At 39.3% G+C, this 15,269-nt stretch overlaps 1 long non-coding RNA gene across 1 annotated transcript; it reads left to right on the top strand.

The window, feature by feature from the left end:
- Positions 1 to 677: 677 nt before the first annotated feature.
- LOC142657283 (uncharacterized) lies at positions 678 to 1,859 on the top strand. The gene is made up of 3 exons (XR_012849879.1): positions 678 to 1,230; positions 1,350 to 1,431; positions 1,519 to 1,859. It is a non-coding gene; the product is annotated as an uncharacterized LOC142657283 (long non-coding RNA).
- Positions 1,860 to 15,269: the final 13,410 nt, after the last annotated feature.

Here is a 15,269-nt window from a genome sequence, read left to right as displayed (position 1 = left end):
ATTAAATCTGTGTGGCCAAGTCAAACTTTAAATGCAACAAAGTCTCAAAATTTATATTACTTAAATAAAATATGTTCAGTCTATGATGCTATGAGGTTTATAAATAAATTATAATATGATTGCACTGATGATATTTGTTATTTTCATGACCTCTACAGGACAGGGTGTTGTATAAAAGCCAATATGAGGGAGATGTGCGAGTCCTGAAATACGACTCTTGCCCTGTTTTGAAGACCTCAGACCACCGACCCGTTTTTGGCATCTTTGAAGTAAAGCTCAGACCTGGTTCAGATAAGTAAGTCATGGTTTCCTCCATGTTGTTGGTATGATCCTTTCAGTAGCCGCCATTACTACAAGGGCCTTATAGCCAGAGCTCACAATTTGGGGCAGGCCGCTGTATACCTGGGTGACAGTACTGGAGTAATCTAGGATGTGAAACAAAACAATTATTGTGTGGTTACCTGCTAACATTATCATATGTCTTACATCAATGTATTTCTCATTCCAGCATCCCATTGGCTGGTGGACGCTTTGACCGCAAGACCTATTTGAAGGGCATTAGGAGGTTAGGACAAAAAAAGTAGCTGCGTCTGTTCATGTCCTTACAGCACATAAGGTGAGAGCATTGTACTTGTCTATTATGTTTGCTGTGAGAATGTTCTTCCATCTCTTAAGTCTTCCTCTGTATCAGTAATTTATTTTATCAACCAACATAAAGAAATTGTAAATAAGTAATTCTATCTTCTAGTTCAATTTTCTTGTATTCAGATATTTCTTTAATTTCTAAATGAAGGTTATGGGCTTTAGAAGAAAACTGTAAGCGTGTATGTAGTATAATAGATTGGTGGGAATTCATTAAGACTGACGTTTCATACACCGGTCTTAATATAAAAAAAGTTGGAGTAAAATGTGCCTAATTTATTAAAAGGCCCACACCTTAATAACTAATAATCCATGTTATTATGATAAAATTGTCGGCCGCTGGTGGCTTTGCTGCTTCAGCTACTCTCTGTCCACTTTTTTAGAAAAGTGCCGTAAGCGGCAGAAACTACATGATAGATACAAGGAACATTGTTATTGATGTAAGACATTACTTGCCATCTTGCAGGACTCCTAAGGAACATTTACCATCTCAGGTGTATAAAAATTTAGAACATCAGAAAGTTCCTGTAACAGCCTGAACAGCGCAGCTTTAGATCAAACCCATCACTTGGATCAACCATCTTCAAGGTTTGTAGTGTAACCGCCAGGATCAAATAGGAAAATCCACAATAAAACTTCTTCTATATTTTGTGCCTGCTAAGCAACACACATTAGTAGAGCATTAATAGCAAATATTTCTCTTGCAGCATAAACATCAATTCCGCAGTATATCTGGCGAGAACTGCGCTCCCTGTGACCGGAGGAGCCGCCATCATTGCTGATAGAAAGGTAAGTTCCTCTAGATATGTCCCCTCTATATTTGGTAAGCAGCCTGAATGATGAATATTTAATAGGATTGTGCGCTTCTCCCCCCAGAACAAGTCAGCAGATACAAACAGACCATCAACATCAATGCCAATAACAACCGAGGGCAGATTCCGCCATCTTACAAGTATTCCAATGGCGAGACTTAAAATTTTCTACATCTGTCACAGAAGAGACATCAGTGTGGTTACCGGTGCATCAATGTTACCCAGAAGACCAGGCCCAGAACAGGAGAACATGTCATCTCTTCCTGTGTCTCTGGAATACAGATTTCCAACCACTTACTGATACTACAGTATATACTGTGACATCTTCCATCGTTTTTGCTGGATCTTGTATAACATCATCTTTACCATTATATATTTTGATCCACAAAAACCTTAAATAAATCTTTAACATCAATCCATAAGTGTGACTGGTATTAATTAGTGTGTTCCGTGTCCGGCTACAACTTACCACAGTGTATACAATTCACTTATCCGACCATTCACAGTGCTATTTGTGTGACATCACGTTTAATCCAGTGGTAGGTGACAGGAAATTGTATCATATGTACACAATACAGAGAGTATGGAACGTGCCGCCATATGTACTGGATTAGATCCTGTGTTGGACAAAAAGTGACAGGAGATGTAAAATATTGATATATTTGATAGTTGTTTAAATTTCAGTTCCATAAAATGTAATGTTGGGCTCTCTTTACAAGCGGAGACAATCACATTAAGCAGGGAAGCCGCTAGGGTGACACAATCCCCACAGATCTCAGATTGGACAAACGGGCAGGATGAGAGCTGCCAGTTGAGATTGCCAGTTAGGGCAGAAGTTACAAAGTGACTGATCAACCAAAAATACTTTGTATTGCTAGCCTGAATGATGTATCGCTAGCTCAGCATTTCATATGAGAACAAAGACCCTCTGCAGCACAAGTTTAAGTTGAGACTGAACCATAGCAAACACATTGTCCCATTCTCACAAGTTAAATCAGAAACCGCCAAGTATAGAGCCTATTTATTAGTGAAACCGTCAAGCTTATGTATTAAATATTATAACCGTGAAGACTGTGCCTCTGTTGGAGTAAAGTTCTGTTCAGCATCTTATACCTGTGTCGTCTGAAGTTTTTGCTGTGCAATTTCCTCTGCGGGGCAGTAACCATCCTAAACCCACTCCCACCTGTTACATTTGTCCATACTAAAGTCCATTACTCCATTGAAGTCGCCAATTAGTAGCAGTGGATAATCTGCAAGGGCTTTTTATCAATAGACTCCTGTACCACACCCAAGACATAAGGATTAAAGGGTGGCGGTAAATAAATTGAGACAATGATACATTGAAGATTTTGTATTGTACAGTCCAGGAGCACAAACTTTCCTTCTTTTTCTTCCCAATATGTATGGCAGGTTAATTTGCAGTTAGGGTATGTTCACACGCAAACTCAAAAACGTCTGAAAATACGGAGCTGTTTTCAAGGGAAAACAGCTCCTGATTTTCAAACGTTTTTTAAGCCACTTGCGATTTTCGCTGCGTTTTTCGCTGCGTTTTTTACGGCCGTATTTGGAGCTGTTTTCAATAGAGTCTATGTAAATGGCTCCAAAAACGTCCCAAGAAGTGACCTGCACTTCTTTTTCGCTGCCGTTTATTTACGCGGCCGTTTTTCAAAACGGCTGCGTTAAAAAAAACGGCCCGTCGGAACAGAACGCCGTTTTTCCTATTGAAATAAATGGGCAGATGTTTGAAGAAGAGGACTTACTCCTAAAGCGAAGCAGGGATGAGTTAAAGCTACGTCCAACAAATAAAAGAAGCTGGTGTGCCACCCATGCCGCATTGCGCCATTATTTGTGTAATGTTTGAAAGAGATTGTGCTTCTTTTTTGTAGAGTAGTGTTTACATCCCCTTGTGGTCGTTTATATACCACTGGTCAGTAAATAATTTGTTGTTTGTATTACTTGGGTCTACTGTATTTTATTGCTTGCGACTAACCCTGCGGTCCTTGCCGGTACTTGGCCTCACATAGGGATACATTCTATAGACAAGGTGAATGCTAACACTCAATTGCTATTTAGGCTAGGACTGATTGATTTTAATTGATGTTATTTTTAAATTCTATTACTTATTTAAGGGTTGCATGCAACTCAATGTATAGCTTTGTACTGCGGCTGTTCATTTGTAGCTAAAATCAATTAGTTGCATGCCAATGCGTTTCCATGATGGCCTTATTTTCACATTTCCAGGAAAAATAACAGAAGACCATCCCAACACAGAGTTCTGAGTAAAGATGCTCCATATCAGGAGAGCTGACAGGTCCGCCTTAAAATGGGTAAATCACAGGTGATGTCTTTTCTGATTGTAGACTTTCTCTTTCCATTTTATCTCCACCCAGCCAGGACCGCTATGATGACTTCTCCTGACATAACATTACAGAGTTTGCTGCTGAGATATCTTTAGTTCTTCACTTCTGCAGCCATCTTCAGCTTCTAGAGCAACGTAAAAAATTCAGACCACAAAATAGACCCCTTAATTCATGCAGACCCCAGACCAGACCACCAAATAAATTTAGACACCAGCCTATACCCCTATATAAATTCAGACCCTAGACCAGACCCCAGAACAGACCCAATTAACTGCAGACCCCAGGCAAGGCTCCAAAATGTAAACCCCAAAACAGAGTAAATAAAATGAATGCAGACCCTAGACCAGACATCTAAATAATGTCAGACCTCAGACCAGACCCCTCAATTAATTGCAGACCACAGACCAGACCGCTAAATTCAGACCCCAAACCAGAGTAAAGAAAATGGATTTAGATACCTGACCAAGACCTCTAAATAAATTCAAATCCCAGAACAGACCCTTAAATTCATGCAGATCCCAGATAAATGAGTTGGTCGATTGCAAGCAGCTTGTAATGAGGGCGAGCCGTATAACCTCCATTTCCAGCTTATAAACTGATTATGTTATTAAATTGGTTGCCTGTTTCTTTATATTAACTGTTTAGGTGCTCACTGTTAATGTATATTTGTGTATCTGTTGTATTTCACTGTATAGAAGGTTTTGTCTTACAGGTTGGCAGGAGGACAGGCCGCAGTTCCCAGTGGCACTGTCTTATGTGCGGTGCTGTCACTGTACATAGCAATGAGAGGCTGCTGGACAGTGATAGGGGAGGTACAGGGGGTTTGGAAAGAAAGAGCCTGGTGCTGGCTGGGATCAGAGTGTAATGGCAGTGATGCGCTGCGCCACCATGAAGTCAGGTGAGACGGTGAGAGTCAATAACAAAGCAGAAAATAAGCCAACAAAATGACCTCTTATGGTCTGTAGGCTGATAGAGAAGGCCTATCCTACGTAGGGGTAGGCCTATAAGTGTAGGCTGTCACTGAAACATGCGTGGCTGAAGAGTACCGTCAGCCTAGAGTGTTTCGCTCTGAGGAGTCTACTGGGGCTGTGAGAATAGTCAGCCTGGCATGGGAACCTGTGGTCAGTAGAGCAGTATTGTGCTCAAACCCAGGAGAGGCTGTAACTAGGTCCTGATTAGGATAAAGAACGTTCCATGTATTAGAGGGCCGCTTAGATAGCTGCAGTGATGAATGGTTGCCCTGCAGGCCTGAGATGTGGCCTAGTAGTACACTCCTGAATTGTACTGGACTGGGTGCAGTAGTCACTACGACGAGTGGTGTGGTAGGAGCCCTTCAGTGTCAGGACCCTAGTAAGAGTGCATAGGAGCAGATATTTAACCCCTTAAGGACGCAGCCTTGTTATGGCCTTAAGGCTCAGAGCCCATTTTTCAAATCTGACATATTTCACTTTATGTGGTAATAACGTCGCAATGCTTAAACCTACCCAAGCGATTCTGAGATTGTTTTCTCGTGACACATTGGGCTTCATGTTCGTGGTAAAATTTGGTCGATATATTCAGTGTTTATTGGTGAAAAATTGCGAAATTTAGAGTAAATTTTGAAAAAATAGCATTTTTCAGAATTGAAATGCATCTGCTTGTAAAACAGACGGTTATACCACCCAAAATAGTTACTAGTTCACATTTCCCATATGTCTACTTTAGATTGGCATCGTTTTTTGAACACTCTTTCATTTTTCTTGGACATTACAAGGCTTAAGAACATAAACAGCAATTTCTCATATTTTTAAGAAAATTTCTAAAGCCTTTTTTTAAAGGTACCTCTGGAGTTCTGAAGTGGCTTTGAGGGGCCTATGTATTAGAAACCCTGATAAAACACCCCATTTTAAAAACTAGACCCCTCAAATTATTCAAAACAGCATTTAGAAAGTTTTTTAACCCTTCAGGCATTTCACAGGAATTAAAGCAAAGTGGAGGTGAAATTTGCAAATTTCATTTTTCTTGCTGAATTTCAATTTTATTCAATTTTTTTAGTGTGGTAATACCCCATTTGTGGTGATAAACTGCCGTTTGGGCCCATGGGAGGGCTCAGAAGGAAAAGATCGCTATGTGTTTGTTGGAGTCCAGATTTTGCTGGATTGGTTTTCGGGTGCCATGTCGCATTTGCAGAGCCTCAGAGGTATCAAAGCAATGGAAACCTACCTGAAGTGACCCCATTTTGGAAACTACACCCCTCAAGGAATTCATTTATGGGTAATGTGACCATTTAGACCCCATAGTTTCTTCACAGAACTTATTTGAATTGGGCTGGGAATTAAAAAAAACTAATATTTTTTCCAATAATATGTCGTTTTAGCTCAAAAATTCTTATTTTCACAAGAAATAAAATACTCCATTTTGTTGCCCAATTTGTCCTGAGTGCAGCAATACCCAATTTGTGGTGATAAACTGCCGTTTGGGATCATGGGAGGGCTCAGAAGGAAAGGAGCGCTATTTGTTCTTTGGATTCCAGATTTTGCTGGATTGGTTTTCGGGTGCCATGTCGCATTTGCAGAGCCCCAGAGGTATGGAAGCAATAGAAACCAACCACAAATGACCCCATTTTGGAAACTACACCCCTCAAGGAATTCATTTATGGGTGTTGTGACCATTTTGACCCCATAGTTTTTTCACAGAACTTATTTGAATTGGGCTGGGAATTAAAACAAAATTAGTTTTTTCAAATAATATGTAGTTTTGGCTGAAAATTTCTTATTTCCACAAGAAACAAAATACCCCATTCTGTTGCGCAATTTGGTCTGAGTGCCGCAACACCCCATTTGTGGTGAAAAACTGCCGTTTGGGCCCATGGGAGGGCTCAGAAGGAAAGGACCACCATTTGGCCTACTGGGGATTTTCTAGTGCGAAGTCATGTATGCAGAAGCCCCTGAGGTACCAGTACAGTTGAAACACGCAAAAGGTGACCCCGTTTTAAAAACTACTCCCTTAAGGCATTCATCTAGAGGTGTAGTGAGCATTTTGACCGGAGACCTACACCCCATAAACTGTAATATGGGTTCTCCCGGGTATGGCAATACCCTACATGTGGCTGTTATCAGCTGCCTGGGCACACAGCAGGGCCCAGAGGTGAAAGACGAGGGGGGATAAGCTTTGCGGAGTGCATCAGGGTAAGTAAAATTGGGGTAAATTATAAACCAAGGGATGTATGATAAATTTTAAAACACTCTTTCATACAGAGCTCTGGTTATTCTGGACACGTGTCACATTGATATATTGTGTCATCGCCCTCTTATAGCAGACTTTGCACCTCTTTTGACTTTTTCCCTTCTTGTCAGTTTGGGGAACTTCTCCTGGAAAGTGTTGCCCTGGTACGATGCGTGTGGCCTCGCTTCCAGAAGTACTGGGTGCCCCCCGCTTCTTGGTCCCTAAAGATTAGGTTCTTGATAATCACCTCTTGAAATTCCAGGAAAGTTCCCCTCTGGCCTGCACATCGATGTAGCACGTACGCATTGTACAATGCCATCTGTATGATGTGCACGGCCAGCTTCTTATACCACACCGCATGGCGCTGTAGGGCTTCAGGATTTGATCTGACAAGTCCATCCCTCCCATGTACCTATTGTAGTCCAGGATGCAGTCTGGTTTGGGGGTGGCCTTTCCTTCATATATCCTAAACCTGTAGGTATACCCTGATGCACTCTCACATAGCTTATACATCTTCACGCCATACCTTGCCCTCTTACCCGGCAGGTACTCGCGGAATTGAACCCTCCCTTTAAAATGTACCAGGGACTCATCAATAGAAATACACTTCTCGGGGGTGTATGCTTGGGAAAACCGGGCACTGAAACGGTCTAATAGGGGTCTCCGTTTATACAAACGGTCAAAACTGGGGTCATCTCGGGGTGGGCACGGCTCATTATCAGTATAATGTAAGAAGCGAAGTATTGCCTCATTTATTAATTTTTTTAGGTTACAGTTCAGTTCTGAAGTTGCTTTGAGGGGCCCATATATTAGAAACCCCTATCAAACACCCCATTTTAGAAACTACACCCCTCAAAGTATTCACAACAGCATTTAGAAAGTTTATGAACCCTTTAGGTGTTTCACAAAAATTTAGAGCAAAGTAGAGGTGAAATTTACTTTTTTTTTTTTTATCAGAAAATCCATTTATACCATTTTTTTTTATAACACAAAAGGTTTTATCAGAGAAACGCAACTCAATATTTATTGCCAAGATTCTGCAGTTTTGAGAAATATCCCACATGTGGCCCTCGGGCGGTAATGGACTGAAACACCGGCCTCCGAAGCAAAGGAGCATCTAGTGGATTTTGAGGCCCCTTTTTTATTAGGCACCATGTCCGGTTTGAAGAGGTCTTGTGGTGCCAAAACATTGGAAACCCCCCAAAAGTGACCCCAATTTGGAAACTAGACCCCTTGAGGAATCCATTGCAGCTTTCTTGGGGTGCATGCAGCTTTTTGATCAGTTTTTATTCTATTTTTAGGTGGCGTGGTGACTAAAAAACAGCAATTCTACTATTGTTTTTTTATTCAGTTTTTTTACAGCGTTCACCGTGCGCTATAAATTACATATTCACTTTATTCTGCGGGGCGATACGATTACGGTGATACCCTATGTTTATAGTTTTTTTTATGTCTTATGGCGTTTGCGCAATAAAATAAGTTTTGTAAGAAATCATTCACTTTTTGTGTTACCTTATTCTAAGCGCCAGAACTTTTTTATTTTTCCATCAATAAAGCCGTGCGAGGACTTATTTTTTGCGTAACGAACTGTAGTTTCGATCAGTACCATTTTTCTGTACATGCGACTTTTTGATCTCTTTTTATTCCATTTTTTGGGAGGTGAGGTGACCAAACAATTATGATTGTGGTACGGTTTATTATTATTTTCTTTTACGGCGTTCACCGTGCGGAATAAATAATGAAATAATTTTGTAGTTCAGGCCGTTACGGACGCGGCAATACCAATTATGTATAGTTTATTTGTTTGTTTATATATTTTTATTAATAATAAAGGACTGATAAGGTAAAAAGGGGGATTTTTACTTTTAAAACTTTTATTTTCTTCTTTTTACACATCTTTTTTTTACTTTTTTTTTTACTTTATTACTTTGTCCCACTAGGAGACTTGAGGGCAGGAGGCCCTGATCGCTATTCTAATACACTGCACTACATGAGTAGTGCAGTGTATTAGTACTGTCAGCTACTCACTGACAGCAAGCATAGTGGGTCCTGACGTTGTCAGGACCCACTAGGCTTCCGTCTATGGCATAGCCGGACGCCATTGTTTGGTGTCCGGTTGCCATAGTCACCATCGCCGGCCGCTATCGTGTAGCAGGCCGGCGATGGCAGCTTAACCACTAAAAAGCCGCGATCTCTATAGAACGCGTCTTTTAAGGGGTTAATCAGCGGGGACACAGCGATCGGTCCCCGCTGTAGGAGCTGTGACAGCTGCTGAACAAGACAGCAGCTGTCACAGCTCCTCTATGTGTCGGGAGGACGGCCGAAACGACCGTTACTCCCGAGACGTACTATTAGGTCATGGAGCGCGAACGATACAGCTGCCATGACCTAATAGTACGTCCAGTAGCGGGAAGGGGTTAATATAGTAAAAAGTATTACAACTTATAAAACCCACTGTGTCAGTTGTATCAGGGCAGCCCCCTTCATCAGGAATACTATGTTTCACAGCATTGAAACAATTTAAATGTCTCTATATTATATAAACAAACCTTTCTACGTTTACTCACGCAATACCGGAAGTGACGTTCCGAACTCTAAGGCCCTGTTCACACAGAGTTTTTTTGCAGGCAGAAAAATTTTGAGGCAGGCTTTGACCTGCCTGAGATTTGCGCAGCATTTACCATTGCGTTTTTCGCCCGTGGCCACTGCGCGCCGCGTGCAAAAAACACTGTGAAAAACACTATCTCTGCCTCTCATTGATTTCAATGGGAGGTCAAAGGCGGAACTGCGAGCCGCTAAAAGCTGCTGCAGAAAAGAAACGCCTCCGCCTTCCATTGAAATTAATAGAAGACAGTTTCGGACGTTTTTTGGTGCTGATTCCAATGCGGTTTCCGTGTCAAAATCAGCGTAAAAAAAACTCAGTGTGATCTGGGCCTAAATCTCTTTATACTTCCTATAATGGATATATCTCTCTATGGCAGATGTTTCGGAAGAGGTTCTTTATCGCTCTTTTACCCTTTCTACTCCTCTAATACTTCATCCCAATTACATTATTTAATACAGGGAATTTCTTATATTTCTTTTTCCATGCAAAAATACATATATTAATAAAATAGGATAAAAACAACCAATATGAATCTATGGGGAATAGTAAAGACTCATTTACTTTACTCGTTCTCAAACTCTAATATTATTCCCAAACCCTATTCCTTTCTTTAGTATTTCTTACTTTTTGGATAGGATGGTGCGACTATATCATTTATTATCCTTGGTCTTTTTACGATCATTTGTGGGGCCCTTCTTACTTCATCTTTCAAAAACAGATCACTTAATAGTATTTCCCAATTTCTCTTTAGGATTCTTTTAATTTCTTCAATATTACCATTATATTTAGCAAAATAATGTCAGTCCAAATTTATCTTTCTCTTTATTTCCATCTTGCTTTTTTACAAGGTATAACTTTTCCCTGTTCCTTGTTATCTAGGCAGTCTTTCTGTTTCGTTTTTGACACCTTTTTCTTTACTCCCTCTATAATATTTTTTTTGCTATTTTACGCAAGCATACATCATAAGCACAAGAAAATAGACAAACGCACAAAAAACAAACCCAATTCCGAAAGACACAACCCAATTCAGGGCGGGATGGTGGGAGCTAACTTTTTTACTTGTTATTCCTCCCGCTGCTTCCGGCTCAATGCCGAAAACAGCGGGAGGAACAGATACCGAACCCCAACTCCTCCCCTCTCTATCTCCTCCCTCTCCCTGCCTCCTCTAACCCTTTGCCCCCTGATTGGCTAACCTTCCCTCCTATGGCAGTCATGGAGGCTTTCCCTTAAGCCCTCCGTGCTGCCGTCCAGCCTCGTCTTTACTTTGTGACTTTTGCCTGATCAAACCGAGTTGTGATTCATTGTTTGCTCCATATAAATAACTATATATTTGATGTTGTGTATTTTCTGACCACCACTGCAATCCTTTGTTTTAGATGATTTTAACAGTTTTTATGAGATTATATTATTTTGTCTGTATTTATTGCACTAATAAAGATATTTTGTTATTGACCATGTGTCGTTTTGCTATATGGTTTTGTGGTATACATTTGTAGCTATCTGACATGTATAATATGCTGCAATACATAAGTAGTGTAGGATATTATAACAGCGATCGGACAGTTGGACCTTCAAGTCCCTAGTGAGACGAAAAAAAAATGTTAAAAAAAAGTTTAATAAAATGTTATACAAAAATAAAAAAGTAAGAATTTAAAGTAATACATTTAAAACTCACCCTTTTTCCATTATCAAGAACTTAATTATTAGAAAAAAGAATAAACTATAAAGAATTGGTATTGCCGCATCCGTAATGGCCTGAACTATAAAAATATTATGTAATTTATTCAATGCAGTGAACGCCATAAAAAGAAATAATAAAAAAACAATACCAGAATTGCTATGTTTTTGGTCACCTTAGAATAAAAAGTGATCAAAAAGTTGCATGTATCCAAAAATGGTACCAGTAAAAAAACATATAGCTTGTCTTGCAAAAAACAAGCCCTCATACAGCTCTGTCGACCAAAACATTTTTTTAAAGTTGTGGTTCTCAGATTGTGGCAACAGAAAAAATACATTATTTTTACAAAATAAATGTTATTGTGCAAATAGTTGTAAAACATAAAAAAGCAATATAAATTTGGTATCGCCAGAATCGTACTGACCCACAGAATAAAGTAAATATGTCAATTATAGTACACGGTGAACGCTGTAAGAAAAGGATAAAAACAATAGCAGAATTGCTGTTTTTTGGTCACCACGCTTCTCAAAAAATAGAATAAAAAGTGATCAAGAAGTTGCAAGTATCCAAAAATGGTGCCGATAAAAACTACAGACTGTCCCGCAAAAAACAAGCCCTCACACCGCTCTGTCACAAAAAAAAAGTTATGGCTCTCAGAATATGGCGACACAAAATGTGCAGAGTGCGATCCAAAAGGGGAATAAGATCGGGCACCATTTATCAGTGCGACACAGGCCACAGAACTGCGGATTATTATTTATTTACCGCATTATTATATCCTCTTATTATGTACTGATGTGCTCCGAACAGTTTACATATGCCCCCAGATTATAAACTGAAATACCAGCAAAACCCCAAACAGAAAAATTACCAAGCAAAATCTGTGCTTTATAAGCCAAATGGCGCTCCCTCCATTCTGAACCCTTCAGTGTGCCCAAACAGCAGTTTACATCCACTTATATGGCATCGCCATACCCGGGAGAACCCGCTTAACAGTTTATGATGTATTTGTCTTCAGGGGCACAATCTGGGTATAACATATCGTGCACTTAAATGGCATATCAGCGGAAAATCCACTGCACATTTTTCTAGTAAAAATAGTTGTATTGGGTCATATGCACTGCACCCTTTAATAAATGCCTTGAGGGGTATATTTTAAAAAATGGGGTCACTTCTTGGAAGTTTTTGCTTTACTATTTGACCTCAGAGTCCTGCAATTGGGGGCAAATGCTATGGAAAAATCACTAAAATAGACCTCAAATGCGCATGGTGCTCTTTCACTCCTTTAATCTAACACCAATCCAGCAAAATCTGCGCTCCTACAGACAAATGACGCTCCTTCTCTTCAGAGCCCTGCCGTGTGCCCAAACAGCTGTTTAGGGCCACATATGGGATATTGCTGTACTCAGGAGAAATTTAGTAAAAAATTGTGTGGTGTTTTTTTCTCCATTTACCCCTTGTAAAAATAAAACATTTAGAGCTAAAACAGCATTGTTTTGGGAAAAATTTAATTTGTCATTTTCACTGCCTAATTCTAATAAAATCTATGAAACAGCTGTGGGGTCAAACTATTCACTACCCCCCTAGTGAATGCCTTGAGGGTTTTATTTTCCAAAATGGAGTCACTTCTCAAGAGGTTTTTACGGTACTGGTACCTAAGGAACTCTGCAAATACGACAAGCCACCTTTAAACCAAACCAGCAAAATCTGCATGCCAAACGGTGCTCCTGCCATTCTGAACCCTACCGTGTGTCCAAACAGCAGTTTATGACAACATATGGGGTATTATCGTATTTGAGAGAACTTGATTTACAAATGTTGGTGTTCTTTTTCTCTTTCATTCTTTGTGAAAATGAAAAAAAATCGGAGCTGAAACGACTTTTTGTGTGAAAAATGTTTCGATTTTAATTTCTATGACCTAATTTCAATAAATTCAGCAAAACACCTGTGGTGTTAAAATGCTTACTATGCTCTTAGATTAATTCCTTGGGAGTGTAGTCCCGAAATAGCGTCTTTTTGGGGATGTTTCCTATGTTTTGGCACCACAAGACCTCTTCAAACATGACATGGTGCCTAAAATATATTCTAATAAAAAGGAGGCCCCAAAATCTAGTAGGTGCTCCTTTGCTTCTGAGGCCTGTGCTTCAGTCCACCAGGGCCACATGTGGGACATTTTTAAAAGCTGCAGAATCTGAACAATAAATATTGAGCTTAGTTTCTCTGCTAAAATCTTCTGTGTTACAGAAATAAAATGGATTATAATGGAATTTCTTAAAAAAATAATAATATATGTATATTTGTAAATTTCACCTCCAAAATGTTAACTAGTAACTATTTTGTGTTGTATTACTATCTGTCTTACAAGCAGATACACTCAAATTTAGAAAAATCTAAAATTTTCAAAAATGTCTCTAAATGTAGTTGTTTTTCACAAATAAACACTAAAGGTATTGACCAAATTTTACTATTAACATAAAGTACAATGTGTCACGTTAAAAAATTCTCAGAATCGCTTGGATAAAAGAATAGCATTCCAAAGTTATTACCAGGTAAAGTGACACAGGTCAGATTTGAAAAATGGTGTCTGAGCCTTAAGGCCCAAACTAGGCTGCATCATTAATGGGTTAAAGTGGTTTTACATCTCATAAAGTGGGGGGAATACAATTAGGATATGCCATCACTTTCTGATCGTGGAGTTCTGACTGCCATGACTACTTGATGTTTAGTAAAGCCAATCCCTGTCTTTACAGTTTACCAAATGGGCCATCAATTGTCTTAGAAGTGACCCAGATGAAGAGACTATGAAGGAATTCTTCAGTTCTCTTGACTATAAATGCAGCAGAGATTGTGGTATCCATAAAAATATAATGCAGCCATTTTTAATGAATACATATGGTTGTTGGCCTTCTACCCGCTCTGGTAGGCCTATGATATGTATAATTTACACTGCATTCGTTCACATCAGGTATGACCGTCTTGTCTCAAGATGCCTAGATCGATTCTTACCACCTCTATTACCTTTCCAGGACATGGTACATGAGGTAATGGCTGCCCACAGCTTTTCTGATGCCTATTACAAGCTGGTAGGGGAATTGTGAAGCAGTATGTATTCAGGATTGTAAGGAGTAAGAGGGCTGAGCACAGGAGATGCAGCATGTAGCGTGTTCTTACTGGTGCAGAGTCACATCCTCTAATGGGGGTCTTTAGGGTTTATTAAAATTCAAAACTAAAATTATATATTTTAAGATAATATAAATGATTTCCCCCATGTCACACAGACAGAAATGATCATTTATCACCTATAAAGAATTCATCAGAGAACGTTCCCATTAAAAACTTCAATTTTATTATTTTCAATAAAAAAATACTCTATACAGTAAAGCAATTGATGAAAACACCCGGAAAAATTACAGATCACACTAAACTTTTCTAGAGGTACAAATCATACAATATCATCAAATTCATATTCCCAATGGTAAAGCCATACTGATATATGTAAATTATGGGTGTGGTCATAAAAGCAGCTCAAACCGGTTATAGCTATTGTGATGTCACAGAGCTTGGGTATAAACAATGATGTTGGTCACAGAGCTGTCACTATCAGTTGGATGTGACCGGTAAGTAATCTATCAATGCTACATCTGTACTTCACGCTAATTAATTTGTTTTATTAGGAACATTGAATTATTCCATCTCTAGAAGATATTGTGTGATAGTGGTAGTAATATGGTATTAGTATTAGTGTGCAATTAAATTGCTCAAGTGTCTTAGATTTGCAGGGTAAGTGGCCAAATTTGAGCTCCCTTATTAGCATTATGTTTACCACTTGTAAAAGAGAAATTTCAATATGCTCATATTAGAGGACTGTATATTAGGGGACTATAATTCCTTATATTATTTAGGTTCACCAGAAATAATTACAATTTAATTCAATTCTGAATTTTGATCAATTGATATAAAAATTATTA

The sequence above is a fragment of the Rhinoderma darwinii genome, chromosome 7 (assembly GCF_050947455.1).
Source record: "Rhinoderma darwinii isolate aRhiDar2 chromosome 7, aRhiDar2.hap1, whole genome shotgun sequence".
NCBI classification, from domain to species: Eukaryota; Metazoa; Chordata; class Amphibia; order Anura; family Rhinodermatidae; genus Rhinoderma; species Rhinoderma darwinii.
Note: the sequence above shows the minus strand (reverse complement) of the source record. Positions and strands in the feature narration are given on the sequence as shown.